The following is a 26,454-nucleotide window of genomic DNA, read 5'->3' as shown; positions in this document are numbered from 1 at the left end:
TCCAGCTCTTCTGCAATGACCAAGTGGGGCAGCGCCTCAGGGGCTCACTGTGCCGGGGGAGGGCCCACATTTGGCTGCTCATCAGAATATTTTAATATTTTAGTGCTTGGGTCTCACCTCGGGATTTCAGACTCAAAGGGCCTGAGGAACATCAGGATGTCTGGCTTTTGAAAATATTCCCTTCATGATCCAAATGCTGGGAACAGCTGACGTGATACGGGAGGGAGGGGATTCGTGTTTTCAAATTGTGTCCTTGGGCCGGGGCATCGAGCAGCTCACACCTGTCATCCCAGATACTCAGGAGGCTGAGCTCTGAAGATCACAGTTCAAAGCTAGCCAGGGCAAGAAAGTCTTTAAGACTCTCATCTCCAATGAACCACCAGAAAAGTTGGAAGTGGCGCTGCAGCTCAAAGTGGTAGAGAGCTTGAGTGAAAGAGCTCAGGGACAGCCCCAGGACCTGAGACCATGCCCCGCGACCAACAAAAAAACAAAAACAAGAACAGATAGATAGATAGATAGATAGTGTCCTTGGGCCAGTGAATTCAGTCGTCAAAGCCTCAGTCTCCTTCATCTGTAAAATGGAGCTAATGGTAATGTCTCTCTTGCACAGGGATTAAATGAGATAATATCTAATCAGATCCTTAAAGCAGTAAGTGACCAGTGCATACTGACTTTGTTTTTATTTTATTTATCAGTAACGTATGTCATCATTTCAAGATCCCAAGTTATGGAGGATCAGCTCCCATGTATATGGGTAGTTGAATTAGCATTTTAGAGATCTGATTCTCTTTTTTTGACCACACTGGTAGCAAATGAGCTGCTTGACCTTGGGCAGAGCTCCTAACCAATCTGAGCTTAGTTGCTTCCTCTTTAGTTTCCGGGCTGGGTGTCTCTGCCCCTGGCTGTCTATAGCCTAGGGGACTTCCGAGAGTCCAAAAAGATCCTGGGTGTGAACGAGCTTAGGAACGGGCAGAGGAATCTGGGATATTATGATGATGACGGCTAGCCCCTCCCCCTGGTGCCTTGGCTGGCCATCTGCTCTGGAAGCGCTCTGTCCCCTCTCTCTCTGCCACCTTTGGCTGCCAGTCCTGAGCCGCTGGGCCTGACATTTGGGCCATTTCCAGGGAGGGTTCTGTCCTCTTCCATCTGTCCCTCAGCTTAACTCTTTTCTGGCCTTGTTTCTGAGGCAGGCTTGGGAGATGGTACAGAGGGAGGAGACACTCAGAAAACTCCAAGTACGGTGGGAGGGGGGGGTGGAGGGGGACGACTGGTGGCTCATGCCTGTCATCCCAGCTACTCAGGAGGCTGAGATCTGAGGATCCCAGCTCAGAGCCAGCCCCAGGGGAAGGAAAGTCAGTGAGACTCTTATCTCCAATGAACTACAAAAAAAAAGCCTGACATAGAGATGTGGCTCAAGTGGTAGAGCACCAGCCTTGAGTTTAAAAAACAACAAAGCTTAGGGGACAGTGCCCAGGCCCTAAGTTGAAGTCTCATGGCTCCCTTCCAGTTCTTGCCTTGTTTGTGGGGAAATACAGATGGCGGGGTGGGGGGGGGTGAGTGGGGGTTACTGTTTCCCTCAGGAGTGTGGGCCGCCTCCCAAGTAGAATTAGGTTAGTGGCCAAGCCATCTAGAGTGCTCTAGTCTCCACTTCCTCAGCATACATCACCTCTTTGGGCCACGAGAGCTGGTGGTGGCGTGCACCCTCCCCTGGCTGGGATCAGTCCTTCCCCACCCCCACCCACTAGGGCTTGAGAGGCCCAGGCTGGGCATCTGGCTGCATCAGCCAGGCTGAGCGTGCTGGCTGGGAGGAGCCTGGACATCCCAGGGGGGGCCCTGGCAGGATGGGCAGCTGCAGGCTGCCGGGCAGATGGCTTCCTAAGTGGGCCACCCCGGGGTCAGCCGTATGGCTGTGCACCTTAACCCTTCTCTCCCCGCTCTCCCCTTCCCTGATCGGGTAAAAGACACGGGCCCAAAGCCTCAAACCCAGCTGGAGACTGGATCTTCCCCCACGCCCCAGCCACTGCTGTCACGTGTGTGGTATTGGGGACAGACATATTTGTAAACCATGTCACTTTCATCAATAAGTCCATTTTGTGATTCTAGCCCCCCACAAGCTCACATTTTCTTCTCTCACTCTTCTTCCTCGGGGGTCTTTGTCAGTGTGGTATCATAAGTAAGCAAGCAGTTTCATTAGAGAGTTTAAAAATTTTTTGTCAGTTGTGGGACTTGAACTCAGGGCCTGGGTGCTGTCCCTGAGCTTTTTTCGCTCAAGGCTAGCATTCTACCACTTTGAGCCACGGCTCCACTTCCCACATTTAGGTCGTTCATTGGAGATAAGAGCCTCATGGACTTTGCTGCCTGGGCTAGCTTTGAACCGCCATCCTTAATACTACAGTCTGAGGATCCATCCTAAGTCAATAACCATCCATTTCATTCTTTGTATTGCTCATACAGTATTCCATGAAAACGATGTGTCAACAAGATATTTTACCCCTCCATTGTTGGAAGATGACATGGAGGGAACTACTTCAGAGAGGTTCCCGACTGAACCAAAGCTACACAGCTCAGAGATAACACTGAGGCTTTCTATTTCGGTCTTGGGTGTTGAAGTAAGGGTTTAAAAGTGTTGTTCTCGGGGGCTGGGGATATAGCCTAGTGGCAAGAGTGCCTGCCTCGGATACACGAGGCCCTAGGTTCGATTCCCCAGCACCACATATACAAAAAACGGCCAGAAGTGGCGCTGTGGCTCAAGTGGCAGAGTGCTAGCCTTGAGCGGGAAGAAGCCAGGGACAGTGCTCAGGCCCTGAGTCCAAGGCCCAGGACTGGCCAAAAAAAAAAAGTGTTGTTCTCGGGCTGGGAATATGGCCTAGTGGCAAGAGTGCTTGCTTTGTATACATGAAGCCCTGGGTTCGATTCCTCAGCACCACATATACAGAAAATGGCCAGAGGTGGCACTGTGGGCTCAAGTGGTAGAGTGCTAGCCTTGAGCAAAAAAGAAGCCAGGGACAGTGCTCAGCCCCTGAGTTCAAGCCCCAGGACTGATATATATATATATGTATAAAGTGTTGTTCTCTAAGCCGGCATGGACTCTGGCTGCAGGAAAGGAGTGAGGACCAGCTTTGCTTTTCCTGGGTTTGCTCAGCTGCTCCACATGTCAGCCCCATTTTCTTATTTTTGGCTGTGTGACTTTGGGCAACCTGGCTGCTCTCTCTGAGCTCCCGTTTCTTCGTGACACAGGAAGACAAGAGGGGAAACTGTTCAAGTGTGGTGGGCATAGTACATGTTCCATGTGTCCATTGCTGCTGGAACTGATGTTCTTCATAGTTCAGGAAGAGCAATAATAGTACAATCTACTATTGATTAGCACGAGGTAATTAATATGTAATCATGCTAGAGCTCTAATAGGAGTTTCAGCATCCATCTACGGGCTTACAAAATCTCAAGCTTGTGTCTTCTCCTCCTGCTCCAACCCCCAGCCTCAGTTCACCCCTCTCGGAAGGGCAGGTGAGACCCTGGATTACTTGAAGAGTGAGTGTGTGTTAACCAGTGGTGGCTGCAGAGCTGGCTGTGCCCTGCCCTCCCCCCACCTGTCCTCCCTTGTCCTCCCCCGTCCTCCCCTTCCCCTCCCCTCCCAGCCCTGTGAGTTTGCCCCGCCCCCACTGGCTCCGGGCCTTTGACACTAATTGATATGGAGTTCCCCCCTCTAATCCTGCCTCTGCCTCGGGCCCTTGTTCTGAGGGCATCTGCTTGAGGAGGAGGAGGCAGGGCCGGCAGCCTCGCCACCCGCCTGTCTGCCATCTGGTCCTGTCCCCTCCCTCCTCTCTCAGCGGAGAGAAATGGGTAATGAAACTTAGACTTCTGACCAAGGGGGCAGGGTGAGGTTGGGTGCAGGCCGGCTAGGCGCGTGCACACGCGCGCACACACACACACACACACACGCACACACACACAAGCATGGACACATGTATGCGCACACACACACGTACACACACTCTCTCTCAGATTCCAGACACAGCTGTTAGTGGAGCCTTTGTGCATCCTTCCCCACCCTGCTTCAGGCACTGACGGGAGGAACTCCCATTATCCTACTGCCGGCTGGCAGCCGCTGGACACAGATGGGACAGTGGGAGGGCAGCAGGTGGGGGTGGGGGCAGACAGACAACCTGGACCTACAGGGGATGGGCAGCTGGAGGTCTCAAAGGAGCTGACCTCTCAAATCCTCCGGGCTGCAGAGATTGGGGGGTGGGGAGTTCCCCTTTTCCTCTCCTTTCCAGCTGGCCTCTGGGGGGACTTTGTCATGGAGACCTTTGGAGCCCATGCCAGTGCTGATGCCAAAGGCTGGACTGTGAGCACCTGGCTTCTAATTTGCCCTCCACCCCATGCTAGCCAGCTGTGTGTGTGTGTGTGCACACCTATAGGGAACAGCTTCCTGGAGTTCTGGGTTAGATCCATGACCGCAGTGAGGGCTCCCGAGGTTGACAAGGCCGAGGTCATTTGTTCCAGGCTGAGCACCTGCTGCATGCCTGTTCCATGGGTCAGGAGTGGGGGGGGGGCGGCGAGTCAGAGCCCCACTTGCCTTTTCTTACCTCAGGAGCCAGCAATGGTCACCAGCAAAGCAGCAGGCTCCGCTGCTCTGTGAAGGTTTCTTGGTGGGAGCAGATTTCTTCTGTGTAGGGACCACTTGAAGCTCCATGCCCCGGTGCATAGTAGGTACTTGGGAATTGTTTTCTGAGCTGAATGGCCCCTAGATCAAATGGTCAGAGGTAAAAGGTACCAACCCACCAGGCACTGGTGGCTCAGGCCTGTCATCCTAGCTACCCAGGAGGCTGAGATCTGAGGACTGTGGTTCAAAGCCAGCCTGGGTAGAAAAGTCTGTGAGACTCTTATCTCCAGTTAATCACAAAAAGCAGAAAGTGGAGCTGCAGCTCAAGTGGTAGAGCACTGACCTTGAGCACAAAAGGTCAGGGACAATGCCCAGGCTCTGAGTTCAAACCCCAATAACCATCAAAACAAGAAGTATACAAAAATAAATCATTTTCCCCTTTAAGGTGTTTATTTATGTCAGATAATTCTGTCACAGAGAGCAGAAAACTAACTACTATGCCACCAGATAGGTTAGATTTTGAGGGTGTCTGCAAGCACTCAGACCATCCTGAAATCTAGTTGGGTGGTCACCCAGGGTTCATTTGGTGGCGATCTTTGTCAGTTGTTCACAGACAATTCCTAACAGAAGCCATTGAGATTTTCATGGCAGAAGAGGGCCAGGACTCTGTGTGTGTGTGTGTGTGTGTGTGTGTGTGTGTGTGTTTTCCTCCTTGGAGTCATGCCCTGGCGAGACCACGTGTGTTCCCCCTAAATAAACAGGCCTCATTCATTTACTCATTCACTCATTTACTCATTTGTTTTTAAATATATTTCCTTAAGATGAGGATGCTCCAGAGTCCCCAGAGTGGAGAGCTCCAGGTCCTCCATCACAGCCCTGGCGTCGGGCTGGCGCTGGCCTGCATCTGTTTTTTTCTTCACTCAGGTTCCCATGATGTAATTCCCAGGATATCCCCCATCTGAGCAATGTTCCTCAGAGACAAAGCTTCTTGCAGACTTTCTCTCCTGCCTGATGCTCCCTGTCTCTGCCCTGGCTCGGTCTCTCCTTTTTGACCTCATGGTAGAGAAAGTGGAGAGTGATTTTGTTTTGCCCATTCTTTGACAGGCCTATCTCATACCTCCCCACCACCACCTCTATCCCCCCAGAAGATTATTTTGATCTGATTCTCCCTCTTTATTCCATGGTGCTCTGGTTTATAATGGGCTGTCTTCTTCTTGGCTTCTTTTTTCAGTCCTTCCATCCCTCCATCCATCCAACCTGTTGGGGATTCAGTTTCGGCCATGAAGGGGGAAGGGCACAGAGCCCCCAAGACGCTGCCCTTCCCCGCCAGCTCTGGGGTAGTGTGGGAGGAAGTTCCTCCCACCTTCTGGCCTCAACCGGAAAAGAAAACCTCCACCCCTTGGGAGGTGAACACGTGTATGCCACCATGATGGGGTTGTCCCGCCCACAAAGGAAAGTTATCACTTGATGGACATGGTCCTTATCCTATGACTGGCCCTTTGGCCAGCCCCCTTTATTTCCCGCCATTGCCTCTATATAAATGCCTTTCCCTATTAAAGTTTTTGAGATGCATCCCACCACTGCAGCGTGTCCCTGATGCCTTCCTTTTCGCCCCCGCTCTTGGTAACATGTGAGGGGACTGGGGGGAGGGGCGGCTTCAGCAACCTTTCCTCAACTTAGCGCAGGTCCATGTGAGTACACCTTTGGCCTTCCGCCGGCAGAGGGCAAGGCCGTGTGCTCTTTCATAGATTTCAGGATTCACCAGTCTCCCCGTGGAATCGGGGAGAAGGGGATCGTTCAGATCCCGACACAACCATCCATCCATCCATCCAACCATCCATCTACCCATCTATCCATCCATCCATCCATCCATCATGGCACCCATCCTTCTTCCTTATTCATGAGTCTCTGACAGCACTTTCCAAAGTTCCTTTACTAGTTTTGCTTGCTTGTTTGCTTTTTTTGTAGGGGTGGGGGGAGTCAGTTATTTCTCACCTAAACATTTCTATTTTTCTTGTCCCTACTGATAATCCTTACTTAGCAACTCCCTCTGTTTACATGACATTTATCAAGTCTCTGTTGACAGCACACAGAATGACGTAGTTACCTTCTAAATTTTCTAGAAGTCTCCAGAGAGACAGCTCACTGAGTGTTTTATATTCATCTGAGAGGTAATGCCATTTGCTCCTAGCATGCCCTAAGCCACAGGTGGAATCACCAGAAAGTAACTGGTGAAAAATTGGGTCACCCCAAACATCTCCAGATACACCTTCTTAGTGGGGAGCACACCATTTTGTTTCCTTACCTAGAGACATGAACTCCAAGCTCAGGCCCCATGTTTGTACATGTAACAAACAAGAAACCCTTGTTTGCACATGTAGCAAATAAGAAAGTTGGAGTCAAGTAGGTTTCTCGCTTTTCTTGGTAGTCATTTGCCCACTAGTAAATAACATCAACAACAATGACAACAAAACTTGGAGCATCTGTAGTCCACTGGTAATTGGCCTGGTGTAACACAGTCACAAAGACAACATGAACTGGTGTAGCCCACAAGCCATGGATGACCAGTTTTTTATACCCAGCTCCTGTAACAGGCACATGGCAGCCACTGGACAAACCTTGGTTAAATGAATAGGTGAAACCCAGCTCTTCCATGGGGAAGACACTGTGCCGTGAGGGATCCACTCTCTCATCTGGAAACTGTGACACTCCCAGCTTTCTGGAGCTGAAAGGAGAAAATGAGGAAGGGGCAGGGCTGAGAGGGGAGGGGTGAGCAGGGCTATGCAAATGACACAGGGAGAAGAGCATCTTGCAGACGGGGAGATTCTTTCAGGTCACAGAGGAGTGGGGTCCACGGAAGGGGAAGTTCAGAGAAGGCTCCCAGCATCCTTTGAGGGAAGGTCTCTCTCTCTTCCTTACTCAAGCCAAACTCCTTCAGACTCCCCTTGTCTACTCCCAATAGGCTCTATCCAGCCACAGCGCTTCCCCTCTGCCTCACATCCCCCTCTTCCTGTCCTGCTCTCACCTCCTCCCAGACTGGCAATTCTGCTCTGGCCCATGTGGATTCTGATCAAGTGGGGTTCACATCCTGGCTCTGCTGCTTTGGGCTACATTATGACCTTGAGTAGGTTATTTCCAACCAGCACCCCCAGCTTCTTCATCATTAACCTAGAAGGGAGATGACTAGGAGGATTGCTGTCTATATGACACCAGACAATGCTACGGTGTTAGTGACTCAACATATAACAGCAATTATAATTATCATGAGAGGGAAGAGAGAGTTAGGGAGGGAGGGAGGGAGGGAAAGAGAGGGGAGACCAAGAAATACATTTGCTCAGACACTTGAAGAACAAGAACCAGAATGACTGGACCTAATGAAACATACTAGGTGGCTGGAGGATTGGAAAAGAATCCCATGACTGAAACTCTAGTATCATAAAGAGAATTACCCCACTTTATTTGCCTTGCCTAAAGTGGAGATTTCACACATTGGATTTATTCAAAGTGAAGTATAACTACTCCCAAATGCCCTAAGAATTTATGATGATGCCTCTGAAGATTCTAGAAATTAACTCCCCCCCCCCAACATTCCCTACAGTTGTCACCCATTTATGTGTGTCTCTCTTAGGATGGGGTAGTTGCAAGAATCCAACAAGTTCTTCCATGCAGCTTGAGCAGAAAGAAAGTGATTGAGCACAAGGAAAGCCCCCAGAACCCACCTGTTCCCCCCAAATGAGAGATTAGTTTCTAGTTCTCCTTCAGATCCTTCTGGATCTGCTCCTCACAGCTGACAGACCAAATTGCCCAGGCCCCGATTTCACATTTCCTGCAGAGAGGATCTGATTGGCAAAGGTGGTGTGTAAATCAATTCGACATAAATCAAATCCTAATTTAAATGCTCTGGGGCCCCCCTCCCTGCTACTTAAATATTTAATGGTGGCTTTCAAAAAGCTGAGCACAATATCCTTCATGCAATGGGAATGATCAAATCCTCACAAAAGCCACATTGCCTATCCTGGCTTGAAATAATGGGTGTTCTGAAATTCTGAAGGAGGAGGTAGGGGGTTGGAGTGCCTGCAATCCTTTCTTCTAGTCAATATGGGTTTAAAAAAGGAAATCTAAGCAAGATGCTGAAGTTTCCCTGAGTTGATTTCCCCACCTCAGCTGCATCTGTTTTAATGTTTGGCTCTAAACCTGAAACCACAAGTACCAGCAACCTCTCATGCCATCTCTCACTTTCCCCTGAAACCTCCTCTAAATAACACATTTTACGGACTTTTTAACCCCACACTTCTCAAGAGTGCCTTTCTCTGCTCATGAACATTTGGCCTTTGTCTCACCTTGGGGTCACGCTGCTTTGCTGAGAAGTGACACCTTTGCCTGACATCTCATGCCTATTTTATTTGAGGAGTAGGGTTCTGCCGGTTATTGATCATTTCAGAGGTAGGAAAAGGTGAGTTTGAAGGCAAGAGGAAATACTGACAAAACTCATAGAATGGTAAGGGGCGGAGAAACCTTGTAACGAATGATGGTTTTGTTTTCAATCCTGGAAGACTGAGATGTTTTAAGAAGTCTGGACAGTTTCCCCAGAAAGACAATGCAGAAAGACAATGCACATGCCCTGATTCCAAGGTTGCCACTTACCCACCCTGTTGTGTGAGCTGGGGAAGGAAGCCCCTTCTCTGCAGGCACAGTTTGGTAAGAGGAGGACGCTGAAGTCCAGTTCTTTACCTAACCCCCCACAGGGTCTGTGTGTAGGCCAGCTTTCGGTGACTGTGGCAAAATACCCGAGACTCTCAACTTAAGAGGAAGAAAGGATGTCCTGTGCTCTTGGTTTTAGTCTATGGTTGCTTGGCCTGTGGCTTTGGATCTCTGGTGACACAGCACATCATGGTGGGGGCAGGAGTGAAGAAAATTTGTTGACATCATAGCTACCATAAAGGCGTGGGGGGGGGGGAAAGAAAAATAGAGGGAGCATGAGCGGAGGTCTCAATATTCCCTTCAAGGCCACGCCCTCAATGAGCTCACTTCCTTCCACTAGTCCCGATCCCAGTGACCTCACTGCTTCCCACTAGTCCCTACATAATGACCTCACCTCCTCCCACTAGGCTCCACCCACAGTGACCTCACATCCTCCCCTAGTCTCCACGCCCAGTAACCTCACTTCCTCCCACTAGGCTCCATTGCTTAAAGGATCCACCACCTCCCAGTAGTGCCACTGGGTGGGGTGGCCAAGCCTTTCACCGACAGATCCTCCAAGATCTTAGGGCAGGTTGTACCTTGCACAATGGAGAGTGAGGGTATTATGTGGACTTTGCACACAAGACAAGCTTACCCCTGTGCAGATTTAATTCACATTCCCTTCATTTCACCAACAAAGTCCTGTAGCCACAGTAGGCAAGAGACTTTCTCAAGGTCACACAGTGAGCTCTGTGCCTGGACTGAGCATCTTGATTCTGGTTTTGTTTTTTTTTTTTAATCTTCCACACACCATAGGCCCTGACCCCTCTCCAGATAAAATAGCTTACAGGTTATGCTTACTCAGAGGCAGTTCCACTAGCATGGTAGATAAAAATCTTTTGTCTACATATCTAAATTAAATCCTTGTCAAAGATGCTGACTGAGACTTGTGGGTAAACCCAGGGGCCCCAGGCAGGGAAGTGCCATCCATCCCTCTTATCAGTATTGTCTGGGTTGAATGACTGTTTCCAACAGTGCAAGGAATTATATCAACCAGAGGGTTGGCGTCCCAATGGAGGCGTCTTGAGTCAGGAGATGGTGGCCTTGAAAAGGTACAGTCAGAGGGACAGGCTGTCCTGAAGAGAGAGGGTCATTCAGGTGTGTGAACGACAGCCCCGGTGTGAAAGCGTAAACGAATCGCCCCAAAATAGATGAGATTTCTCTCTGCAGTAATTGCCAGCAGAGCTGGTGGAAGGTTTTTATATCACAAGCACAGAAAGGAAAAGAGCTGGAGAAATAAAAGAGGATTTTATTTTGGAACCAAGAATGACAAAGCGCTTAGGGGTGGAGTGGGAATGGAAGAGGGGAGTCTCTTTCAGACAGAAAATGGCCCTGCAGGGTGTAGGGAGGGGAAAGGGAGAGGCTGGCTGGCCCATAGAGGGCACTGTGGGCACAGCAGGAACCTCATGGAGCCCACAGTGGGGTCCATTTGTTGTCTCAGGGCCTTGTGATGCCCCTCTCTGAACTGCTTTGTAGAAAGAGAATGGCCACTCCTTTGCACACAAAGGATGGATCTCAGAAACTTCATGTTGACGCAAAGAAACCCCTGCCCCAAAGAATATCTAATGTATGGCTCCATTCATATTCAAGCCCCCATTACTGCTCCCCCACCCCCGAAAAAAAAATCCAGATCAAACTCCAAAAGTCAGGAAAGTCAAGAAAGAGGGACAGGGAAAATCACCAGAAGCAAGCTTGGGAGAAAGATGGTGTGTCTCCATGGGTAGAAACTTGTTGAGTTCTACCTCAATAGTTCAGGCACTCTTCGGTAGGAATGCAATCGTTTGTTTCAGTGCAATAGTTTGGGTTAAAAAATAGATGTGCTCACAGTATTCCATCAGAGTAGCCTTCCTTCCACATCAGTGGAGCCTGGCGGGGTGGGGTGGAGAGGGCATCAGGAGAGAGCAGCTCACCTGCAGGCAGGTGAGGGCCTGCCTTCAGCAGAGGTGGGATCAGAGAATGAAGATCCAGGGGACAGATGGATCCTGGGCAGACCAGAACTTTCCAAGGACCTGGATGTGTGTGTGTGTGTGTGTGTGTGTGTGTGTGTGTGTGTGTGTGTGTGTGTGCTGGTTGTGGGACTTGAACTCAGAGCCTGGGCACTATCCTTGAGCTTTCTTTTTGCTCAAAGCTAGTGCTCTACCACTTTGAGCCAAGGCGCCACTTCTAGCTTCTTGGTGGTTAATTGAAGATAAGATCTCACAGTCTTTGCTGACTTTGAACCGCGTTCCTCAGATCTCAGCGTCTTGAGTAGCTGGGATGATAGGTGTGAGCCAGTGGCACCTAGCTGGAGGTGATTTCACCCAGCAGTCTTCCGCTTGCCTTGGGCTTGGAAAAAAATCAGTTACACAACCCTGCTGCCTCCACCTCCAGGCTCTTCACTGGAGTCCCATCCCCCCTCTGGCTCCTGGTGTATCTCCATGGCATTACTCATGGTGGTCTCTGAATGGCTACTCTGCACGTGGCCATCACAGCCTCTCCACATCCCCTTTTTTTTGTGGTAACCCATCAACTCCACATGTGCAGAGAAGGCCTGCCTCCCATCAGCCCTCTCTCGGTGGGCGTTCTACTCCAGACATCTCTTCTCTCTCCTGACGGCCCCTTTCCTCCTAGACCACTTGTCAGCTTTGATCTTTTAATCCAGGATTCGCCAAAGCATGATTGACGTACATTGAAGCTGAGCCTCCCTGGGGCCTGAGACCTGCTGCTGTTTAAAGCCAGGGACAGACAAGCCAGCCGGGTCTCTAAGCTCGATCTGCAAGGCCTCAAGGGCTTTCTCAAATCCTCTCCCTCCATGCCAGGTTGACAGTGGGAGGCTGACACGAGGGTGACTTTCAGGGTCGTTCGGCCTTCTCTGTGCCTCCCCAGCCATGAACTGGGGACACAGGAGAGGAAGGGGACCCATGAGGGCCCTAACTCTGTATGCTGAGTCCGATCTCGTGGATGGAGAAACGAGAAGACACAGTCCTGCCTGGTGCAGAGTTTATGTTCTACGTGGCAAAGCACTGGGGTCCAAACGTGCAGCACTGGCTAACGAGTGCTTTGTTGTAGGTCTGGGAGAATATCGTGGGCTACGGTGAAGAGACACTGTCAGCTGCATACGTGTGCATGACTCTGTGTGTGTGCATGTGCGTAGGGGTGTGTACCCACGCAGGAGAGAGAGAGAGTACATACAGGTGTGTAGAGGGAGAGAAAATTTAAAAAATATATATATATATATCCCTAGAGAAATGACAGCTACCTGGAGACCCTAAAATGGCAAGGGCAGTAGGGGAGCACAGAAGTGACAGGAGCAAGGGCCAGGAGGAAAGAGGAAGCCATCTATGGTTCAGGGTGTCTGGAGCGTTTAAGGTAAGGGGTTAGTGTTAGAGATGAGGCTGGGCAGGCAGGCTGGTACAGATCACAGAGGTGTGTTAGTTCTGGTCCTTTCAGACATGGATACCAAAACAGAATTGCCAGCACAGTCATGCATCCGTGAATGGCAGGGATGTGGTCTCAGAAATGCCTCTCAAGCCATTGGTCTTTGAGCATCATCCCGCTTGTGCCCACGAGCATCAATGACATAGGCTGATCGCTTGGTGTGGTCTCTTCTCTTTCGGTAGTCTTGCTATCCTTGCCCGAGATGGCCTTGAATTCCTGGACTCACCCATTCCCTGGCCAGCCTCCCAAGTGCTGGGATCCCAGATGCCCGCCAGGCACTTCTGCCTCAGATGCCATCTTTCTCTTCAGCCTTTCTTTGATGGTGCTTGGGGTTGAACCCTGGGCCTTTTGTGTGCTTGGGGTTGAACCCTGGGCCTTTTGCGTGCGAGTCAGGTGTGCCACCCGTGAGCAGCACCCCAGCCCTGACATGGCCTCTTGCTTGCAAAGTAGATGTAAGGCACAGGATGTCTCAGTCCTCTGCCAGTATAACAGGGCGTGCTGCTTTACAGTCAACTTTTTTTCCTTTTAACAAGTTGGAAGGGTGGACATTAAAATAACAAATGTTAGCTAAACACATATACCACCAACACAATCATTTATTATCATTACCATGTCTTACACACAGTACTTAATAGTATGTTTTATATTTAAATGCACTGCAATAGGTTTTTTGTTTTGTGTTGTTTTGGTCAGCCATGGGACTTGAACTTGGGGCCTGGGTGCTGCCTCTGAGTGTTTTTGCTCAAGGCTAGTGCTCTATTACTTTGAGCCACAACACCACTTCGAGTTTTCTGGTTGTTTATTGGAGAAAAGAGTCTCATGGACTTTCTTGCCTCGTCTGGCTTTGAACTGTGATCCTCAGATCTTCACCTCCTGAGTAGCTAGGATTCTAGGCATGAACCACCAGCGCCGGGCTTAGTAAATTTGTTTATTAGTGCCCTTAAACACACAAGAGTGTTGTGGTCAGCTTCCACATTTGACAGTAACGACTCCCCAGAAGATAGACATTTCTCCACTCCACTGTTTCCTCATGGAACCTACATGTGGTCTGTGGTCGACAGCCAGCGCATGAGCACATCAGGATTTTTACTAGAACTACCTCTATGCAGGAAGGGGATGGGAGGCGGGGAGACCTTTTGAACACTATTCAGGTTAGCAAAGAAGAAAGGGGAGGGAGAAAACCAGGGCAGGACCGTCTCAGCATGCTGCACAGTCTAAGGTAGATAGATTTGCAGGGCTCTTGGAGAGCTCTGGGTCTAAAGAGCCCCATCAGACAAGTCCACTGTGCCTCTGCCTTAGTACTCCAGCCACCCAGCCATGGGCTGACAACCACTGATGGCCATGTGACCTTCCACAAGGTCAAGATGCCACCACAGAAATCCCTGATCAGTGGTTTGCTGCCTGAGGTTAAATCTCTCAGACATCCATTCATCTAGCCCATCATAGCTGGGCTTGGTTTTATTCTGGGGAGAACTGGGCAGCCAAGCCATGGAGGGTGTTTAAGCAATTTATGTGATTAAAAAAAAAAAAAAAGAGAAAGACAGAATCTCATTCTGGCAGAGATGGAGGCGATAGGTAAGAATAGATCCATAATAAAGGGCAGCCAAGACAAAATTGTGAGGGAGGAACCATCATAGAAAAGAGAGGGTGTTGACTTGGACTTGGAGGGTGATAGGGTCATGTGGAGAAATGGACAAATTAAAGTTCTATTAATGAGAATGCCTGTCAGTTGGTGGATGAGCCTGAGAGAAAGGACTCAAAGAAGGGAAGGCCAGAGCATGAGAGCCATGTCTATAAGCATCCTTGTGTAACAGGCAGCATGCACCCATCTCACAGGCTTACCGTGGTTATAGTGGGCTTGGGGAAAATGGCTTCCTCCAATACATGTAGGATCTCTCTCTCTCTCTCTCTCTCTCTCTCTCTCTCTCTCTCTCTCTCTCTCTCTCTCTCTCTCTCTCTCTCTCTCTCTCTTTCTGGATGTTCCAGTGTCTGGAGGGGACAGATAGGGCTATGTGATGTGACATCTTAGAATGGTGGGAGGATCAGCCCAGCAGTCCATCCTTCCCATCAAATTACTCAAATTACTCAAAGAGTAATTCCTGTGTACAAAGTAAAACAAAGCCAGGCGCTGGTGGCTCACGCCTGTCATCCCAGCTACTCAGGAGGCTGAGATCTGAGGATCATTGTTCAAAGCCAGTCTGGGCAGGAAAGTCTGTGAGACTCTCATCTCCAATATACTATTCAGAAAAGGCCAGGAGTGATGCTGTGGCTCAGGGATAGTGCTGAGAGGCCCAGAGTTTGAGCCCCAGAACCAGAAAAAAACAAATAGACATTATTACAAAATGAAGTCATTGAAGGTAGACCAGTGGGAGGGAGAGGGAGAAGGAATGAGTATCGCATGTGCGCGCGCGCGTGTGAGCACACACACACACACACACACAAAGGCAGACAGATGGAACCCAAGTCACTCAATACTGGGTCAAGAGATGGCTTGGGCTTGAAAACAAACATGTCCTCCTGGTTTGCAGGGATTAGAGTCCACATTTTGTGTCTAGACTTGTACTGAGTGTCCCCTCTGTTTTATCGGGGGTCCTCTGTCAGATCTGTGATGCGGGGTGGGTGGGGTGTTGGTATTTCAATGTCTGGAGGTCCTGTTTGAGGAGCACAGCCTGGCTCTGTGAAGGGGAGTGTGACATGGGAAAGGGCTGACCGAGGGCAGGGTTGACACAGCTGCACTCACCCTGCTGGCACGCCTGAGAAACGTCTGAGAAAGGAGCAAGGCTCGGATGCACTCCCTCCAAAACCCGCTCCCTTATCCCCACCCTCACTTCTTCCGCCAAGCAAAGACAGAGACAGTGGCGCCTTACTTGTTGTGAAACGAAAAGTGCTATTCTTCCAAGATGGATCAGAGACACTGCACAACACTAAGCCTGGGGACAGAAAGTCACTGGCATTGTGAGACGACATGGCCAGGCCCCCATGTGGGGGAGGCCAGGCTTGTGCTGGGTGCTTTTCAAGACTGGGTTCATGAGTAAGAATCCCAGACTTCAGGAAGACAATGACCATCATTCCTCATGACTTCCAGTCATCGGTTATTGAGTCATTCATCAACCAGCTTCCAGAAGCCTCTGCAGTGCCAACCACGATCATTGGAACTTGGTGAGTCAAAACTAAATGGTCTTTTTTTTTTTTTTTTTTTTTGGTCATCGTGGCTGGTTTAAACCTACGTTGTTTCAACGTAGGCTGTTTGAAGTTCGGCACTATTTAAAGGGTTTACGCAGAGAGAGACAATGTGGATCGCTGCCACCAACCCTTGTTCACTTTCAACCCTGTGCTGTCGTGACCTGACATGGTGTGGGGACGATGCCACTCGCGGGCTGTGCCAATAGCACGAGGCCTGGAGCTCTTTCTCCTCCAGGCGGTGAGAGCTCTGGATTAAAGGCAGGTGTGACAAGGCTGGGGTCACAGTGAGCGGACCCCATGGGGTGAGCGGACCTCATGGGGTGAGCGTGGTCAGTTCTCATCCTGATGTAGGACGCTTAGTGAGGACAACCTTCCAGCGAATGGTTCATCCCTCAGGGATTCACACAGCTGTCCCAAGGTCTTCCTGAGGTGTGAGAGAGGGGAGACCAAGATGAAATCCATCAACCCTTCTGGAGCTGGGAGCCTTTCAGCTTCCTATTCGGGCCATTAGCTGAGTAACAAATGAAGGGGAGCTGCCAGGAAAGGCAGAGGTAACCAAAGGAGAAGGCAATACCCAGCGAGTTCCTGCATCTCCCTCTGAATTCTCTCACGGCCCCCAGTACTACGAGATGTCACAGGCCGAGTGATTCCGAGAGAACAACTCCACAGAGCCAAGGCGATGCCACGAGACGAGAAGAACCTGTCACAAAGGGAACGAGTGATTTCTAGAACTCAGAGAGGGCCGAGCCTGAAGAACCCTTGATGAGTGCATGGAGCTTTTCTAAGAGAGTTCTCCGCCCAATCCTGTAATCCTCAGAGCTGGGGCACAACAGTCCGCGAGGGTGAGAAAGAAAGGCCAGAGTTCTATGCAGACAGTTCAGGGCTGGCTGAGGAATTTACCTCATTGTTGACTTAATAGCACTAATTAACCCTGCTTCCTGAGGACAAGAAAAAATTAATGTACACTCACTGTGGAAAAATTAATATACAAGGAGCACATATTAATGAGTATAGGGAGCAAGGAGACAGAGAAGCTAGCACCTGTGGCTCATGCCTGTAATCCCATCTACTCAGGAGACTGAGATCTGAGGATCATGGTTTGAAGCCAGCCCGGCCAGGAAAGTCCGTGAGATTCTTATCTTCAGTTAACTACTCCAAAAAAAAAAAAAGTCAGAAATGGAACTGTGGCTCAAGTGGTAGCATGATAACCTTGAGAGAAAAACAACTCAGGGTTAGTACCTAAACTGTGAGTTCAAGTCCTAGGATCTACACACACACACACACACACACACACACACACACACACACACACACACACACACAGAGAGAGAGAAATCACCCAAATCCAATAATTTCAAAACAAGTACTCAAAATTTCACAGGAAACCCCACATTCTTTGCCCCCCATACATATCTTACGTGTCTCTTACAAAATTAAAATCTTATTTTTATACTCTTATTTTTTGCCTCACTTGATAATGTGTCATGGGTGTTTTCATGACATTTCTCTACCTCCACCTCAAAGTATTTCTCGTGAATAACCCCTTAATGTCTTCATTATGTGAACACATGGAGTAGAGACCCATAAAATTAGCAATGTTCGATCCTTCTGGACCCATGAAAATAATTTCATATGGTTCACCTACATTATAACTGACTTCTCTGGCATTTAAACTGACATTTAGACTGACTCCAATGTTCTCAATAATAATAATTAAAAATTACAGTGAACTTCCTTGTGTCTGGACCTCTGTCATTTCTATGATTATTATTCCATTATTATTTAAAAAAAATTATTGTAAAGGTGATATACAAAGAGGTTACAGTTACGTAAGTCAGGTAAAGAGTGCATTTCTTTTTGAATAGTGTCACCCCTCCCTCATTTGCTCCCAGTTTTTCCCCTCCTGACCCACCCTCCCCACCAAGTTGTAAAGTTCATTTCCAACATAGTGTCTAGTGAGTTTCACTGCTGAATTAGTTCACCCTTTCTTCTGCTGTTTCTGTGATTCCCCTTCCTTTCCTCAAATCATAAACTTACATACAACACAAAGGGTACAGAAATCAAGCACAGACATGGTAGAATGAAGGGTGACTGAATCCAGCAGAGATACTCCCTAGACATAATGTTGGAAATGAACTATACAACTTGAGCAGGGAGAGGGGGAAGGAGTGGAAAAAACTGGGAGAAAAGGAGGGAGAGGTGATACTGTAAATGTACTCATTACCTGACTTATGTAACCCCTCTGTACATTAATCACCTTTACAATCAAATAAACCAGTGACAAAAGGGGGAAAAATGAACCACAAATGCTACATTAAAAGACCTGTTTCCATCTCTTGGAGTTAAATTTGATAAGCATCATTTTATACAATTACATGCACATAGCTCTTGAGCCCTTGTGGTCCTCTCTGAAGAATATCCTCCTTTGGTCTCACTGTGTCGATATTTAGAGTCCTGTTTAATTTATCACGTCCAAATATTACTTGTTTGTCTTTTACTTTGCACTGGGTTTACTTGTAGATCGATAGGCACATTCTAGTGATTATAAATGAGGGGAACCACACAACCTATGTTTCTTTGGGTCTGGCTCTCTTCGCTTAATATAATTTTTTCCCCAAATCCTATAGTTTCCGTATGTGAGGCGTGGCTGACCAGTAAGGTAGAGGCCAGGCTGTGATCTCACGTGAAGACTTGTCTGGGGAAAGAGCGGCTTTCGAGGGCATGGAGGCGGTGGTAGGCAGACTTCTGTTCCTGGCAAATGGTAGAGCTCCAAGAGTCTTCATTCCTTGCTGCTGTTGATCAAGACCTCCCGTCGTTCCTTCCACGTAGTCTTCTCTGCAGGTCAGCTTGTGGATGGCCATGGCCTTCTTCATAGCCAGCAGGGAGAAGGAGAGTTATAACCCAGAGAAAACTCATCATGGACATGAGAAATTGGCTACAAGTTGGTCCCCATGGTGTGTTTGCACCCTGGTTTCCAGTACCATTAAGATAATTTCAGAATTTGAGAGACTTTAAAAAACAACACAACAAACCATAACCAATTGATGTTCAAATCACACTTCCTCTTTACATTGCTAAAAATCTAATATATATATTGTTCAAAAATTACTCACTTTTCCATCCTTTGTTGAAAAAAATGTTAAAGATAACTCTAATAAGAATATGTAATTTGGTTGTTTGTCTTATATTTCCTTTTTTCTCCCTTCCTTCCCTCCCTCCCTCCCTCCCTTCCCTTTTCTTTCTTCCTTCCCTCCATCCCTCCCTTTTCTTTCTTTCTTTCTTTCTTTCTTTTCTTTCTTTTCTTTCTTTCTTTCTTTCTTTCTTTCCTTTCTTTCTTTCTTTCTTTTTTCTTTCTTTCTGCAGGTCCTGGGGCTTGAACTCTGGGCCTGGGTTCTGTCTTCTTTGGCTCAAGGCTAGTACTCTATCACTTTAGCCACAGTGCTCCACAGCCAGGCTTTTCTGAGTAGTTGATTGGAGATAAGAGTCTCATGGGATTTTCTGCCCCAGGTGGCTTCAAACAGTGAGGTCCTCAGATCTCAGCCTCCTGTGTAGATAGGATTACAGGTGTGAGCCACCAGTGCCCAGATGGATTTTCATTTTTAATAGTCTTTGATACATTTTGCAGCTGTGCCATTCAAAACATAAAAATCTGCAACATTTTATTTTTGTTTGGTTTGAATCCTTTCTTTGAATACTGTTTGTTATGTTTGTTCTTGCCTTGGGTTCCATGTTTGCAACCTCTGGGTTTCCTTGGGTTGTCTGCTACATCACTGGGTGTGCCTTGGCACACATTTTTGTTATTTTCCAGTTCTATTTATTTTCTATTCCCCTTTCTTCTTCCCCTGCTCCCTCCCAGTAAGATGTCTGAGGTTTGCTTTCCCCTGCATCCTCATTAGCATTTTTTGTTGCTTGTTTTCTTGTTGTTTTCCATGTTGTTTTGATTTGCCTTTCTTTTATGGATAGTGAGAGGTTGAACATTAACCAGCATGGAAATCAGAATGTTTGTTGCCTTGCTTGTAAAAATGTTTGTCATTGAAACTGGTAAAGATTCACCAGTATCTCCAGATATTTTCTACATTGTTGTGGTTGTTTTATTATTTGTAGTAGTAGTAGTAGTAGTAGTAGTAGTAGTAGTAATAGTATTCTCAGAACCTGATAAGCCTGTTGGAGTTGTAGGTAGAATAATCCAATTCCAGGATTTCCTCCTAATTTCTTGGTTCTTTGCGCTTTTCTATACTTTAAAAAAAAATATTTATTTATTTATTTTTTTGCTGCCAGTCCTGGGCCTTGGACTCAGGGCCTGAGCACTGTCCCTGGCTTCTCTTTGCTCAAAGATAGCACTCTGCCACTTGAGCCACAGCGCCTCTTCTGGACGTTTTCTGTATACGTGGTGCTGGGGAATCGAACCCAGGGCTTCATGTATGGGAGGCAAGCACTCTTGCCACTAGGCCATATTCCCAGCCCTCTTTTCTATACTTTTAAAAAAGTTATTTTATTGTGAATCTATTGCCCAATCTTTTCCTGTTCCTTTATCATCTCAATATTTCTCACTTAGGAGAGATTGTCTGAAGTTTGTCTTAATGTTTTATCTGGGCCTCCATAAATTTGATCTACTGTTCAGTATTTCTATTGGAATTTTGTTTTCAATTTGGACAATATGGTTTTGTTTCTAGGACATTGTTATAGATTCTAGAGGTACCACAGATTCCCCCTTCTAGTTTTTTGTTGTTGTTGCCGATTTATGTTGTTTTTATGTTGGCGCTAGTACTTGAACTGAGAGTTTTGTCACTGTACCTTACTTAGCGTTTTTGTTCAAGGCTGGTGCTCTACCATTTGAGCCACAGCTCCACTTTGAACATTTTGGTGGTTAATTGGAGATAAGGATCTCACAGACTTTCCTGCCTGGGCTGTCTTTGGGCCGTGCTCTTCAGATTCTGAGTAGCTAAGGTTACAGGCCAGGTTAACAGTGCCTGGCCATCTCTCTAGTTTTATTGATAGATACAGTATCCTTGTGCATCAAATCAAGAAACCTTCTTGACTTTTCTTCTTGTATTGACACCATCACTGCATCTTTCTTCTTCCTCCTCTTCCTCTGTCCACAGAGCCAAGCATAGTGATCCATGTGTGTATGCTCATAGAGCCAGATACACACTCGGGCACTGGGGAACCCATGTGGATTGGAAGAGGAATTGAGTAGATCCTTGATGGAATAATCCTGGCCAGACAAAGAGGAAAGAAAAGAAAAGAAAAGAAAGAAACCCATTGTAGATTGCATTGTAATTTCTCTTTTCAGAGATTCAGCTGCTTGGAGAGCTAAGAGAGGTGTTGGGGCCAAAGCTATTGGCATGAAGCATTGTCTGTGGAAGGCTTCCTCCCTTGTTGTGTGTAAGAAGCCACAAGTGGCCCCAGCCTTTGGTCAGCAAGATGGCCTCTGGAGGTCATCTCCAAGCTTACTGAGAATCAGTACCCAGCTCTACTGTCTGTGCCCATTCATCTTCCTTCACTTTCTGGGCCGTTGAGGTGCTCCGCAGTATGTTGTTCATCCTGGCTTCCAACCAGGCTCAGCCTGGCCTCTTCCACTGGCATCCAGGCCCGTTGTTCTGAGCAAATGGTGGCCTGCTCACCCCGACAGGGGCATAGCACCTGCTGCTCTTCTTCAGTGCCCCTTCCCTGCAGAAGCAGTGGCTCCTGGCTGGATACAAGAACAACGCAGTCTTCCCTCCCTGTGTCTACACCATGGGTAATCTTACCAGCAGGTGTATATGGAGGCTCAGCATCCTTGAGTGACTCTTGTTTGCCTATTGGATTTTGAGCAGCATCCCAGGGAACCAGGTCACCCAGGAGTAAGGGAGGGAAGAGGCAGCCGAGTGCAGAAAAAGATGAGGGAGACCGGGAGAGAGAGAAGACAGGGCAGCCCCACCAAACGCGCTGGGCTGTCCAGCTGGATGTTGGCACTTGGCGCTGCAGTCACCACCCACTGATGCCACCTACTGTGTCCCAGGCCTCCAGGGTCACCCACCATTTTCCAGGGGTGCTTTCAGAAAAGCAGGATCCACCAGGGTGGTGTTCTGAGTGAGCACCCTGGAGAAGCCTCTGCACTCTGTTGGGCATAGAAGACTCCATGGTTCCCTGGCAGCCTCCAGTGGAGATGTGCGCCCCCTGGTGTCCACATGAGAAGGAACTCCATTGTTTTTCTTGGGGGTAGGGGGTAGGTGGCTGCTTTTGCCTGGTCTGGGGGTGGAGAATGGAGGGAGGGTGTGGAGGATAGGAGTGAGTAGGGGTGTATGGCGTGGGGAAGAGGAGAAGAGGGGAGGGGAGGGAGAGAAGAGAGAGAAGAGGAGAGAAGAGAGGAGATGAGGGGAGGGGAGGAGAGAGAAGAGGAGAGGAAAGGAGGGAAGGAAGGGAAGGGAAGGGAAGGGAAGGGAAGGGAAGGGAAGGGAAGGAAGGGAAGGGAAGGGAAGGGAAGGGAAGGGAAGGGAAGGGAAGGGAAGGAAAGGGAAGGGAAGGGAAGGGAAGGGAAGGGAAGGGAAGGGAAGGGAAGGGAAGGGAAGGGAAAGGAAGGGAAGGGAAGGGAAGGTTAGAATGAATGCTACCTAGACTGCAAAATCTACATATGAGGGAGAAAGTGCCCCCCCCCCCCCCCGCCAAGTTAAGGGCCATTACCAGAGAATAGTTTTTCCTGTCTATAACGCAAACAGAATCTGGGAGAGTGGAAGAAGTTCGGGGGGCTTCGCTAGCCTTTCTGAATGAGCCTTGGGCTTCTGTTGCATTTTTCTGCATGTCTGGGTGCTTTAAGATCACAGTACAGCCTGGGTGAAAAAGTTGTCTCAGGTCTACCATGGAAAATAGATTTGTGTGAATCAAGATCTCCTGGCCAAGGGCTACAGGACCACATGGAAGTTCCTTTCTCCCTCCTTCCCTCCCTCTCTCTCTCTCTCTCCTCTCTCTCTCTCTCTCTCTCTCTCTCTCTCTCTCTCTCTCTCTCTCTCTCTCTCTCTCTTCTCTCTTCTCTCTTTCCTTTTCCTATTTTTTTGGCCAGTCCTGGGCCTTGGACTCAGGGCCTGAGCACCAACCCTGGCTTCTTCTTGCTCAAGGCTAGCACTCTGCCACCTGAGCCACAGCGCCCCTTCTGGCCGTTTTCCATATATGTGGTGCTGGGGAATTGAAACCGAGAGCTTCATGTGTAGGAGGCAAGCACTTTTGCCACTAGGCCATATTCCCAGCTTTTTTTTTTTTTTTTTTTTTTTTGGTTGTGGGACTTGAACTTGGGGCCTGAGCGCTGTCCCTGAGCTCTTTTGCTCAAGTCTGGCATTCTACCACTTTGAGCCACAGCGCCACTTCCAGTTTTCTGGTGGTTATTTGGAGATAAGTCTTGTGGGCTTTCCTGCCCAGGCTGGCTCTGAACTGCAATCATAAGGTCTCAGTCTCCTGAGTAGCTAGATTACAGGCATGAGCCTCAGGTGCCCAGCCAACAAAATATTTATTTAGACCTTACTATCAAGTAGATATTATTTTCATTTTCACCATGTCCACATCCTTCTGAGAGAATAGATAAGTAGCTTTTCTCCTTCGTCTTGCTAATAGCCTTGTTTGGGGTAGCCTTTGAAACCCAACACTTTTCCTCCTAAGATTCCCGACTATCTTCTCTTCTTATTATGTGTTCCTGCAGCCTTCTCAGTCTATTTGATTAACCCACACAAGTTGTTTTTTTTCAACTCAGTCAAGTTTCTTTTCCCCATTGTTTCTATGTGATCTTTGATCTCCTTAGTAGACAAATTCTGAGTGAATTCACCTTCCAGGTGGCTTTTTTTCCTCTTTATTTTCCTGTCCTCATGGAATGCAGTAAGGGGCTGGTGTCTCCAGCCAGCGGTCAACGGCATTCTTGTTGCCAGTTAGGCTTTATTCATTATTGGCTTTTTACAGAATGCTGTTATGATCTTCTCTCATGGCCTCTCACTTTTCGAAGACCTGCTGTTAAGGGGCCAAGAGGATACAAATGAGCCAAAATGGCCCTCACAGATGTCCCGCTGTCCCCTTGGTGTGTGACACAGACAGCATGTGAACAGGCCTTGTCTTCCGTTCTACAACCCAGCACTCAAAACATGAGCGTACTGAGCAGAAAAGCCATGTGCTGGTCACTCACGCCTGTAATCCCAGCTACCCAGGAGGCAAAGATCTGAGGATGGAGGTTCAAAGTCAACCCAGGCAGGAAGTCTGTGAGATTCTTATCGCCAGTGAACCACCAGAAAACCACAAGTAGAGTTGTGGCTCAATGTGGTAGAGCACTAGCTTTGAGCGAAAGAGCTCAGAGACAATGCCCAGGCCCTGAGTTCAAACCCATGGCCAATAATACAAGGGGGCTTACAGACAGGGAAGGAACAAATGGTGTCTCCTGGGCCCTTAAAATCAAGGCATCTTGATGCCCTTTAACAATTCCTGTCGTGCAACTCTGGCCTTCAGGAGCTAAGAATGACCTTTGCAGCCCCCCTGTCCAATGCTGCCATTTGACAGTCTCAGAAAGACTCCAAAACATTCACAGGAACATGTACCCCAGGGTGGTAAGAAGCAGAACAAGAACTCAGCCAATGTTCTTTCTGTCTGACCACCCAACCATAAAGGAGTTTTGTGAGGAGGGAAGGGGGGAAGGGGCGAGCAAGCTACAGAGATCTGTAGACAGATCTGTAGACAGGTGGGGAAAGAAGGAGGAAGACCAGAGAATTGGGGATGGAAGTGAAAAATGCATGAAGAAAGGAAAGAGATGGGGGAGGAAACAAGATGATTGTTTAGATTTGCAAGAAGCATGGAGGGAGGCTATGGAAATTAGTTTTTGAATGGTATTTAATTGGTTTATTAGTGTAATTCAGTTGCAGTTTGATTTGATTCCCACCTCTGATGTGTGGGATTCACTGCCCACAAAGAACACTGTGGGGAAGGAGAGAGAGAGAGAGAGAGAGAGAGAGAGAGAGAGAGAGAGAGAGAGAGAGCAGAGAGATGACGGAGGACAGGGAAAGGGAGCAGGAATAAAGCAGAATGGGAAAGTGCAGAGAAAAGAGAGGTGGAGGGAACTGAGCATGGTGAGGAGGAAGGAGATAAAGAACAAGAAAGACCTGGGTGTGTGAGGGGTATGGGAGAGATCATGGGAGCCACAGGGGGAGGGAGGTAAAGTAGAGGTGAGGGAGACGAAGATTGAGTTAGAGATGAAGGAAAAGATCAGTTAGGAGAGGTTCAGAAAGCCTGGGAGGCTGAAGGAGTCAGAAGCACCCAGAGTAGCAGATGCCGAGACAGAGGGCAAAAGTCAAGGACAGAGAGAACACCAAAGGCATGGGGCAACAGTGGGGTGTGTGTGTGTGTGTGTGTGTGTGTGTGTGTGTGTGTGTGTATACGCATGTTTGTGTGACCTGGACAGACCACATGCTTCATGTCCCCCAGATTTCTGATCTTAGGGTGACACCAGACTCAACGTTGCAACCCTGGACAGGAAAGGGGCGGATGGCATGACGATGGCATGATGATGGCAGCTCCGTCTCACCCAGGTGCTCAGAGGAGCAGCTCCTGGAGTTCCTGGTGTGGGGTGGGGACTCTGAGGGCCAGGGCTGGAGAAAGTGGACAGCAGGGTCTCATAATGGTGGGGATATGGAGTATTCACAAATGGAGAGGTGGTGGGGGGCTTCTCTTCCCCACCACAATCCCCCATACATACAAGCTCTACCCCACGCCCTCCTTCTCTGTCATGTCAGAAGCCAAGGGCTCAGTGGCTGACTGCAAAGGACCGTAGAACAGATTGGATCTGTCTCCAAATTCTGAACCTGTGGGGACCTTTGATTTCCATGACTTTTGAAAAATGGAATTGGAAGATGCTGGAGAAGCTAATGAGCTATGATGCTGAAGAGCTCCTGCCCCAATGAGGACTAATTATTTTTTATAAAGAAAATAATTAACAGTCCAGTAACTCACAGATAGGGGGAAGGTCTGCTTTGGACTCTATTCATTATCCCAGGACTGGCTTCCAGGCTCCCACCTCGCTCCACAGTCTGGTCAGAACAGAAGGAAAGGAAAGGAGAGGAGATGCTTCTTTCTCATCCAAGAAGTCCTGGGCTGTCAGGTGAGAGAACAAGTCTGACCTCCTCACTCATGAAAGGAGATCTCTAGGGCTTTGTCCACAGCAGAGCTCTTGGAGGTAAAAATCTCGAGGCGTTGGTAGAAGGGACCCTGGGACTATGGAATAAGTGTGGATGTCTAGTTGTGCATAAACTTGACCTAAGGTGATGTCTCTGGGTCATGGGAGGTCAGCAGACCCCAGAAGAATTGGTGGACAGGTTAAGTGAGACAATGTGCAGAATATCTGGAGCTTCCTGCTCATCAGTGATCCAGAGATCAGCCTCATGATCTTGTAGCTAATTAAGGCCCAGAGAAGGAAAAAAGTCTGATGAAGAACACATAGTGTACAGCAAAACTGGGATCAGATCCAGGCTTCTTTAGGAGGGGATGGTGTGTGTGGGAAGCTACATGTT

The 26,454-nt window shown here is 48.4% G+C and overlaps 1 protein-coding gene across 1 annotated transcript in view; it reads left to right on the top strand.

The window, feature by feature from the left end:
* Positions 1–26,454, top strand: part of Srrm4 (serine/arginine repetitive matrix 4) — a 100,790-nt gene that overhangs the window by 13,693 nt on the left and 60,643 nt on the right. The window lies entirely within an intron of this gene.

The sequence above is a fragment of the Perognathus longimembris genome, chromosome 3, assembly GCF_023159225.1.
Source record: "Perognathus longimembris pacificus isolate PPM17 chromosome 3, ASM2315922v1, whole genome shotgun sequence".
Lineage (NCBI taxonomy): Eukaryota > Metazoa > Chordata > Mammalia > Rodentia > Heteromyidae > Perognathus > Perognathus longimembris.
This window is presented reverse-complemented; position numbering and strand designations above follow the sequence as displayed.